This window comes from Poeciliopsis prolifica, unplaced genomic scaffold (genome assembly GCF_027474105.1).
Source record: "Poeciliopsis prolifica strain line A6 unplaced genomic scaffold, Auburn_PproV2 SCAFFOLD055, whole genome shotgun sequence".
Classification (NCBI taxonomy): Eukaryota; Metazoa; Chordata; class Actinopteri; order Cyprinodontiformes; family Poeciliidae; genus Poeciliopsis; species Poeciliopsis prolifica.
Window position 1 is genome coordinate 1,261,684 of NW_026562430.1, and position 9,686 is coordinate 1,271,369.

A 9,686-nucleotide genomic window follows, 5' to 3' on the forward strand; every position below is an offset into this window, starting at 1 on the left:
GATCCAGCATGTTGAAGCTTTAGGTGACCAGACCTTTCAGGACTTTATGCTCTTTATCAAGCCACTGTGGAATATGCATCAAAGTTGGACGGCTGCACCACATACCCAACTGGAATCGTGCTACAACTGCTTGGAGTTTTACTTCTTGAATCAGTCAGGTTTATTCTCGACTCTGGATACCCACCAGTAGTTTCTCCATACTCAATTGGCTCTGGAAAAAAATATTTCTACACCCAAATCATACAATTTTGTCAACAAGGCAAAAATATAAAAGAAATCCAGATGATTCAGGGATGAAAACCGATACTTGAATGCAACCTTAATTAGATAAACTGCTTAATTGAATCTCTCCTACTGTGCCTCCACTTCTCTTGAAAACAGAATGCTCCTTAAGTGAAAACTAAGTTTTAACTTGGCATTAAATAAAGGCCATTTCATTTAACGAAAGAAAGTAATTTATTCTTTAATTTACAGATTCAAGTTAGATTGGGTTCTTCATACCCTTCCTCCTTCTACTAAAGTTACTTTAATCTCTGGTTATCAAATGAAATAAATCCTTTTAAGTATTTACAAATTAAACCAATATTATTTCAGACAAGTTATTTGTGAACCCACTACACGATGCAACTTTCTGAAACAAAACCCCAATTAACACCAAAGCATTGCTGAAAAGGCCTGCAGCACAGCTGTGTTCCAAGGGAGAGAAAAAAGGTAAGAAAGAATAAATATTTAATTTATCTTGAAAAAGTTAACCTTGCATTAATTTCTACAGCTCTAGTTAGTGAACAGCTTTACCAAATTAGTTCAACATCAAAGCTGCTGTTCATGGTGAAGACAGTGGGGTTGAGGTTACATCATGCAAGCTTACGGAGAATTGTGCAACTTAGCGTATTGAGGGTTTTGAATTTTTAGAAGCTCAGCACGTTGTGTTCTCTAAATCCAAATACACCATTCCTTTCTTTTGCTCCTATAGAAAATGCTGAGATATTCATGCAGCATATTCATCTTACATGAACCAAGAAAGCAAGGACAAACATGATTTTTCTGGGATATAGATTAAATTTAACTTTTATAAGGTATATAATCTAAAGAACAACCTCAGAGATGTGACGGAAGATGTGAAATAGATTTTTTTAGGTCATAAAAAGCAGGCCTAAAAGTGTTTATGTGCAGAAAGTGGATCAACAGAAAAACCACAGAGCGGTGACAAATGAAGGAGCCCACACTGAGCTGGACAGCTGGGTGTGATACATGGACCTAATTGTACAGTACAGGCAACAACATTCACATATTTAATGGGCTGTTTAATTTGCTTTTAATCATGTTTCCCCCTCATTTCATCACCAAACTACATCGAGGTAAACTCCAGAAAAATACCTGCATGTGTTTTCTGTCATATTTGCGTCTCGTGGAGTTTTTCTTATGTCAGCTGTAAGAAAGGTTCTATTTGCATTTCAAAAGTATTCACATCCAGTGAAATGTTTCCAGATTTTGCCTAAATTAGGAACACAATTATATTGTAACTTGTAAATTGTAACATAAACGCACAATTTGAAAAAACAAATTGGATGCTCAACTCTTACCACAGATTCCGAACTACATTTAGGTTTAGATAGAAAAAATGAAACACTCAACTCTCAATGCAAATTACTCGTTATTTGTTTTATTTTGAGCAACTTTTTTTTTTTCCAGTATTTGGAGTTCATTTATTTAAGTTGTCAAAGTAAATTGCAAGCGAAACCTCTTTAGGATTGGCTTTCATGTTGCAATTCCTGCAGCCCAGTAACATGGACAATTAATTTGCTTCTGAATAATGTTCTTCTGTGCTCTCCTATGCATAATTAATTAAGTAGACAGCCATATTATGGTAGGTTTGCAGTCATGCTATACCCTTTCCATTTTCAGATTATAGATTGATCTCTTCTCTAGGAGATGTTCAAAGCTTGGGGTTCTGGTTTTTGATCTCTCTGCTTTAAACTTCCTCCACAACTTCAGTTTATGGCTGAAACATTAAAAAAATTGAACAGATTTTAGAGGCACAAACTATTAGGGTAAAGAAAGCGTCCTTCTACAGTTGCACAATTCATAGAGTCACAATTTCCTGAACCTTAGGTGCCAGGCCACCTTGCACTTTTAATTTGCTTTGTCTCTGGGACGTATAACACAGGCAAGGTGTCGAAATGAGATAAACATACTGCTCCAGGGGTAATTACAAATTCCCTACTGAGGATGGGGTCACTTCTTCATACTCTAAAAAAGGACATAAAATAATAGCTCATCTCTTGTATGAAAAATAGCAAATAAAACTTCCTCTTTTCATCCAACTTTGGCCCACCCTGGGTCCTCCTATAGTGCCTATTAACTCCCCAAAGTCACTTTCCCTGTCTGCCTTAAGAACGGTTTTAGCAGGATTGTTTCCACCTCATTTCCTAGGCAACCTCTGAGACGACTCCCATGTCAGACCAACCTGCGCTGACAACCCCCTGCTGGAACGCGCACACACACATCCAGCGTGGCTTGGATCATCTCCTTCGTTTCTCCATCTTGATTGACTAGCTTCTGCTCACAGCCTGCCAACCCTCCAGGGTCATTTACGCAGCAGAGAAGAAAGGAGATAGTGAAAAAGACAGATCAGAAAGAAAGGGCCCAATAAGGGGAATGAGTATCAAGGGTTATAAAAAAAAAGAAGCCTGTCTCAGGTCGAGCTGTCAAAAAAAGCCCCCTGCTTTCCGAAGCTGCAAACCTCGTATTCTCTAGAACGACCCCCCACCTGTCTTCTTCACACCGAACCATTTTTTTATTATTATTTTGGGAGGCGACTTTGTTGCTAATTTGTTTTATTTTTTGAAGTGAAGTTGAAATTCAGCAGGAAAATGAACAGTTTGCCAACCGTGCACCTCAGGCAAAAGAGAAAGGAAAATGATCAGGACGTTGTGGAAGATGACGTTCTGGTATGCTGCAGTTTTAAGCATTTTTATCATCTTGGAAATAAAAAATTTAAAAAAAGCCATTTTAGGCATTTGCGGCTGCATATGTAGAAGCCACAACTCTGAATAATTTTGCTAAAGTTCAACCAGGTTTTTTTGCTCATGCAGCAAATAGTTGTTCTTCAACTTCTTCCGCTTCATCTTGTAGCTTTGTGCTTGAGGTAATTATGGCACAGAATGTGTGAATACTCATTTCCATTTCAGCTTTCTGAACATTGAAGTCTTTTGAAAAGACCTGAATTTCTTTAGGCAGTGCTAAGGCAGAAAAAAGTACTAGTAGCTGTATTGTAGAAAAACTGCATGAATAGATTAACTGACTTGTCTCATACAAATAAGGAATGCAAATAATTCCTGCATCATTTGTTTTGTTTTTCACTAATTGAGCAAAAGCGATTCATAATTATTTGGAAGTGTTGGTTACATAGAAGTAACTGGGATGAGAGCTCGCTCTTCGAGATACCTAAGCTCATGATGCAATGGTTGAAACATTTCCTTGCTTTAAAGTAAATAAAAATTTGAAAATTAATCAGAATTTGACATGCAAAATCATTTTACAATGTTTTGTTACTTTCTAAGTTAACAAATCGATTTCTGCTTCTATCTTTGCCTAAAAAGTGACATGCCTGGGTCTCCTTTCTCAACCTGTACTCCCTTTCTAATTCAATCTCATACATGTGGAAATTACAAAAAAATAAAAATAAATAAATAATCTCTCTCTCTGTGATAAATAATACAGCCCACATGAAGTAGCTGAAATGACATAAGCAGTGCCCTTCAATAGAGGAAGCACAAATATGATTAGAACTGTTTACCTTTTTTTTTTTTTTCTTTTTTTGTAGGCCATGGCTAATTGCAGACACCTTATCGACTTAATTACACATCATTCATGGGATCAATTACCAAAGTAAGTAATTAACTTATTCAGTGTGTGTTTGTCCAGCTGTCAGTGGGGCTTTTGTCCCTGGAGGTATGGTTTGCTGCATCATTAATCTGAGAGGCTTGGCAACTACAACCTGACCCACATTACAGCATGTCCACATCGAATGGGGAAATCTGTCAAGCTTCCTGGTGTTTGTGAAGAAGTCACTTATCAATTGTGGGGATTTTTTGGTACATTTGCACAACTAAATTGATTAAAAACCTCAGCAGATGGACTTTTGTCAAGTAATAGTTGGACAAAAGTCCATGCCTTGCTGCATTTTACAATGAAGTTAAGTTTTATATCAAGACTCTGACAAAAAGTAACTATTTAAAACAATTAAAATCTGCACTGCTTAATGTATAGTTGGGAACTGAAGCCCCTTAGCTTTTCCTTGAACAATGTTATCTGTATTTGTTTTTCTTGAGGCATAACAAATGTTTCACTCTGTCGTTATACAGTGTGTCTGCGAATAAAGTAAAAAAAAAAAAACATCTTCCCCCGCTCCTCCCCCCTCACACACAACAGTGCAAGGGGGGAGTGACATCACAAACTGTGATGTCACTCATCCTCTCTGTGACATCACTGGAGACTGTCTCTATATTCCAAGATTCCACAGAGAGATTCATTTGCGGTTTCACAAAGTTCAACAAACATATAGCGATGGCGGAGTATTTTACAACGGTGGAGGTTATTGAGAAGCGATGCATGGAGCTACAGGACGAGAATTCCATGCTAAAAACAACGGTGGACAGCATGAAACAGAAAATACACCAGCTAACTGGGAGGACAGACAGTGGCATCACTGATTTGATGTCCGAAAATAAAATGTTACGGGAAAGGATGGAGCAACAACAATGGAGAATCAAGGCGCTCAATAATGAGCTGGAGGAATCCAGGGTAACAATTCAATCACTGAAACAACAGTGCAGTGACTTATCCAAGGAAAACCAAAGATTGGAGTCGAATAACATTTCAATCAGAAGGAGGGCAGAGAATGCTTTGAGGGAAAAAAATAGAGATCGCCAGTGGTTAGAGAATGAAAATAATGAATTAAATCAAGAATTGGTCACATTGAAAATTAAATTAGACAGAGTAAAGTCAAGGTCAGCACATGCCCAGGATGCAAAGACAAATGAGGACATGGCAGTAAAGATGGTGGATGAGCCCAAGCAAACAGTGTTTCAGAGAGTTGGGCGTGTTTTTGTTCAGATGTACCAGGAGGGTACACTACGATATTGGGTACCATCATGGATTTTTTAAAAGTGCTGTAAATCTGCCATTTAGACAAAACACGCCCAACTCTCTGGAGCACTGTTGGATCTCTTCAAGAGAGAAGGTCTGGGTTGAAGGATGGAAGAGTTTTGGAGAGGAGGCTCCGTCTGACAGTGGATCCTCGGATTGTGGAAGAGCAGTGTGGTTTTCGTCCTGGTCGTGGAACAATGGCAGTTAGTCGGACTCGTTCCCTGTGAGAGTTGGACTCCACCAGGGCTGCCCTCAGTGATTCTGTTCATCACTTCATGGACAGAATTTCTAGGGGCAGTCAAGGTGTTGAGGAGATCCGTTCTGGTGGACTTAGGATCGCATCTCTGCTTTTTGGATGATGTGGTCCTATTGGCTCCATCGGGACGTGATCAGCAGCTCTCGCTGGAGCGGTTCGCAGCGAGTGTGAAGCGGCCAGGATGAGAATCTGTGCCTCCAAGTCCAAGGTCCTGGTCCCTCACCACGGTCCCAGGGAGCCCCAGGGAAGACCCAGGACAGGCTGGAGGGACCATGTCTCTCAGCTGGCCTGGGAACGACTTCGGGTTCCCCCAGAGGAGCTGCAAGAAGTGGCAGGGGACAGGAAAGACTGGGCCTCCTTTCTGAAGCTGCTTCCCCCGAGACCCGACCCTGGATTAGCAGCAGACAATGGACGGAAGGACAGACGGGTGGAAGGACGGACGGACGGGTGGAAGGACGGACGGACGGACGGAGGGACGGACGGAGGAACTTTTTTCACGTGAGATATCCTTTTTCTGTTTGCCTTTACTGTTTTCCCTTGATGTTGTTTAATGGTTACTGTTGTAACCATAAAACAATCTCTCCTTCAGTTTACCTTATAGCTGGAGACACAGTGTTGATGTAATCATTATAAAATAATCATATTGATCTTTGACAAAACTATTACGTTTTGTCAAAGATCAATATGATTTTCACTGCGTTGTTGTTTGCAGCTGCTGACAACAACAAAAACGCAAAAGTTACAGTAAATAACTATTTACTGTGAAATAGCTAACTATTTCACAGTAAATACCTATTTACTTATTTACTATTTAGTTATTAAACAGTAACTATTTAACAGCAAATAGATACTGCTAATGTCAGTTACTTTCCAAATAAAGTAGTCAGTAATCTAAATTACTATTTAACATTAAATAGTTTAACCTTCAGTTTAACCTTATAACTGGAGACAGTGTTGATGTAATCATTATAAAATTAAATCATTATAAAATAATCATATTGATCTTTGACAAAACTGTCAAGTTTTGTCAAAGATCAATATGATTTTCACTGCGTTGTTGTTGTTAGCAGCTGCTGACAACAAAAACGCAAAAGTTACAGTAAATAACTATTTACTGTTAGTTATTAACTATTAACAGTAAATTACTGTTAAATAGTCATTTACTATTTCACAGTAAATAACTTAGTTAATAACTATTTAACAGTAAATAACTTAAATAGTTAATAACTATTTCACAGTAAATAGTTACTGCTAATGTCAGTTACTTTCCAAATAAAGTAGTCAGTAATCTAAATTACTATTTAACAGTAAATAGTTTAACCTTCAGTTTAAAGGAGACAGTGTTGATGTAATCATTATAAAATAAAATTATAAAATAAGCATATTGATCTTTGACAAAACTATTAAGTTTTGTCAAAGATTAATACTGTAACTGTAACTATAAAAATCAAACTAAATGCTGAAAGTTTTAAATTTGAGTTGATAAATCACATTCTGTCCATTCTGGAGGGATATGTATGGACATATAACGAAAAAAAATAAATAAATATGTGAGCAAAATCTTAGGTTAGAACATCATAATTTAACATTTAACTAAATCCATCGACCATTTTGTTCTTCTTTTGGCCTAGTCAAATTTTAGCTCTCATCAAAATGATGGAGGAATGATTTTTAAGGAGGTAGTATTATGAAAAATCAACTATTTAAGCTTTAATGATATTCCTTCATCCAAAACATACATGGAGTGTTGATTGTATTATTATTATTATTATTATTATTATTATTATTATTATTATTATTATTATTATTATGCATGTTTGAGAAATCCTTTAATCTCTATGTCAACCATTCAGCTGTCCAAAACGTCTGGATAGACATAGCCCCACCTTCGAGATGGGCTACGTAGTTTATATGCTTTAGACTGTTACTTTAAGGCTTAAACAGAAAACAACTTCTTGAATAGGCCAGGGTGGAGGGATATCATATGCTGTCACTGTTGGAACAGATGGACCAGCCCTTCAACTTCATACCACAGAGACAAAGCGGCTGTTTTTTATGTACCGGAGCTTTATGAGCGTGAATGAGGGAATTAGTGGCAGGTGTGCCGGGATGAGGAGGAAGAACTGACAGGAGAGCCGAGTCATGACTAGACTTCAGGCAGCTAGAGGCGTCTCTTACAAATATAATTAATGTCTCACAAACAAATAGATTTTCATTTGTTATCAATGATGGAATCTTAGAGTTTAAGTTGTGAGTTGACCTGAACACGAGGTTTTGATCTTCAGATTGGAAAGCCGAAGGTCACATTGCTGGACATGCCCTCTGCATCCTCAAGAAAAAAGTTGGGAAGAAAATAGTTTAGCCCCTTTTCCATGCTGAAGCTTCTCTTCATGGCTGCCGCTTTGATGCTTCCATGTCATTTCACTCAGTTAGGAAACTTCCTGAGCATAAAAGGTGATTTGATTGCTTTGACTGCAACATTTGAAAATGAAAAGGGAAGAAAAGTAGAAAATCCCACTCTTTAAAGGAAACACCTGCATCTCAGTAAGTCATACCAAAAACTTCAATTTAAATTTCGCAAATTCAATTCAGAAGTGACATTCATAAATTGTACAGACTCATCACCTATATTTGTACAAAGATAAGTGTTTGTTAGTAATGTTGGTGATTAAAGTCAATCAAAATGCTGTGCAAAAGAACGTTCCAAATCAACATACAACCTATGAGAAATTATTAAATAAAGAAAATGTACTCAACATTGATCAGGGCTAGTTTTGATTGAATAACAAGGGATAAATCAGTCTGTGGCTCCACTGACATAACTTGGAAACTTAAGGTGTTTTAATAGAGGATATTTTACAACCCTGTGCCCAAAGGCAACATGGGAACAAATCAGCAGACACACAGTCATATTTTCAGGCATTTAACCAATAAACCTAACAGTAATATGTTTTCTGACAGTGAGAAGAGGTTGGAAAACACAAAAAGATCCAACAAGCAAAGGGAGAACATGCAAAAGTCATTATTCTCGGATTTTGAATGGAACGAACATTAGCCACTCCCAGTCTGACCAGCTGAAATATAACATCAAGCATAAAGTAATCAAACATGACAAAAATTGTGAGTAATGTATAATCAAGGTCAAATTTTTGATTCGTTTTTCAACTAAATTTGGAAAATGGTTTCTTTGAAATTCTAATTTCTTAGGTTTGGTGACCATTTCAGGGCTTCCCTTTGTCTCTATTGCAGGTGTTCTCTGACAAAAACCAAACGTCTTATTCTGAGTTACTAGACTGCAGCAGAGAGAGCAGAAAAAGCAACAATACTGTGACAGGTAAATCAGATTCTACAATTAATCTTAGTCCTTGAATACTGCCACAGAAACTGAATACTAGTCTCAGAGTGAGAGAAAAAAAATAAGACAAGTGCCACATGTTAATGTAGGAAATTAATTAGCCAGCAATAATTTAATGGGTAAAAGTGAAACTAGTTTAAAAGAAAGAATGAACCACATGTTTTTGCAGAATTATTTCTTTCATGTCCTCTCCTTCCTTTTATCACAGCACACCAGTGTCCTGCTGATTGCACCAACATTTGATAGAAAAAATAAAAATAAAAACAAAGGGAACCAAACAGGGAGGAACAAAAGAGCACATGGAGAAGATTTACCTCTGTGCATCCTTTGTTTTCTCAAAGGCACTTCGCTAACACACACCGTTGTTGATGCACGGAAACGCATACTGAGACGAATCCCACAGGCTTATTAATACACGGAGCATCACCGGGATTTCATGAGTATTTATCCTTAATTAGAGCAGACACACGCGCAGCACGGATACCAGCTCCTCCACCACACTCAAGTTTTATTCAATATCCTTTGGAAAACAGAGTGTACTTCTATATAGCGATGTGTGCTGAACCTTTTCCCCTGCCTCGCACCGATTTGCCATTTCCAAACTCCAAGACTATCTGAATAATACCGTCGCTCCGTTAAATGACAAAACCAAACACACAGTGCTCATGTTTGCTGGATTAAGTGCATTCCTTTGCTTCAAATGTATTCATTCCTTCTCATTGAAAATAATTTGAACTTCGCACCTCACAGTCAAATAAGAATTGAAACAGAGTCTGGAAGGAACAAAATATAAATAAATATGGCAAGACATGTAGTGTCTTCTTGGCTTTTTGGACTATAACAAGAATGCTCACTATGGCCACAATTGGGTGCTGAAAATGGTGTAATTTGTCACAGGCCACTACCATTTCCAAAAGCATCAAA

At 37.7% G+C, this 9,686-nt stretch overlaps 1 long non-coding RNA gene across 1 annotated transcript; it reads left to right on the plus strand.

Moving 5' to 3' along the window:
* Window positions 1-5,315: 5,315 nt before the first annotated feature.
* LOC129379071 (uncharacterized) lies at window positions 5,316-9,437 on the plus strand. The gene is made up of 4 exons (XR_008608136.1): window positions 5,316-5,905; window positions 8,369-8,527; window positions 8,657-8,741; window positions 8,971-9,437. It is a non-coding gene; the product is annotated as an uncharacterized LOC129379071 (long non-coding RNA).
* The last annotated feature ends 249 nt before the right edge of the window (window positions 9,438-9,686 follow it).